The sequence below is a fragment of the Colobus angolensis genome, unplaced genomic scaffold, assembly GCF_000951035.1.
Source record: "Colobus angolensis palliatus isolate OR3802 unplaced genomic scaffold, Cang.pa_1.0 Scaffold21, whole genome shotgun sequence".
In the NCBI taxonomy this organism is placed as follows: Eukaryota; Metazoa; Chordata; class Mammalia; order Primates; family Cercopithecidae; genus Colobus; species Colobus angolensis.
In genome coordinates, this window is record NW_012115266.1 from 2,708,371 (window position 1) to 2,709,531 (window position 1,161).

Here is a 1,161-nt window from a genome sequence, read left to right on the forward strand (position 1 = left end):
AGACTCTGTCTCAAAAAAAAAAAAAAAAGAAACATTCAAAGAGACCCAAATTGAAGGATATCCTACAAGACAACTAGCTTGGATTCTTCAAAAATGTCAATGTCATGAAAAACAAAAACACAGGAAGACCATTCTAAATTAAGAAAGAATCAAGAGACATGACAACCAAATACAATCAGTGATCCCTCATTCAATCCTGAATCAGATATTTTTTTAAAGCTGTAATGGAAAACATAGGGATATTTAGAGAAATGTAATTACGATCTGTAGTCTAGATAATAATATTGCATTTTTATTTCTTGGTCACTTTGTAAAACAGGTGGCAGTTTCTCAGAAAGTTAATGGAATTGCCATATTATCCAGCAATTCCACTCTTAGTATGTACCCTAAAGAATTGAAAGCAGTGACTCCAATACTAGTAAACCAATGTTCATGGCGGCATATTCACAACAGCCAAAGGCTAAAACATTCCAAATGTCTATCAGTAGATGAATGGATAAACAAAAAGTGGTCTATCCATGTAAGAGAATATTATTCAGTCTTAAAAAAAGACTGAAATTCTGAACATGTGCTACAACATGGCTGAACCTTAAAAACATTACGCTAAGTGAAATAAGCCATACATCAAAGGATAAATAATGTGTGTCTCAACTTATATGAGGTAATTAAAAGAGGCAAATTCACAGCAGAAAGTAAAACTGAGGTTACCGGGGGGAATGGGGAGCTATCATTCAATGGGTACAGTTTCTGTTGGTGATGATGAAAAAGTTCTGGAAATGGATAGTGGTCACGGTTACACAACACTGTGAATGTACGTAATGCCACAACTATATACTTTAAACTAGCAAAATAGTAAATTTTATGTATATTTTACCACATTTTTATTTTTTGTTGTTTTTTAGAGACTGTGTCTCACTCTGTCATCCAGGCTGGAGTGCAGCGGTGCAGTCACGGCTCACTGCAGCCTCTCAAACTCTTGGGCTCAAGCCATCCTCTTGTCTCAGTCCCCTGAGTAGTTGGGACTATAGGCACACACCAGTATGCCCAGTTAAATTTTTTTTTTTTTATTTTTTTAAGACAGAGTCTCGCTCTGTCGCCCAGGCTGGAGTGCAGTGGCCGGATCTCAGCTCACTGCAAGCTCCGCCTCCCGGGTTTATGCCA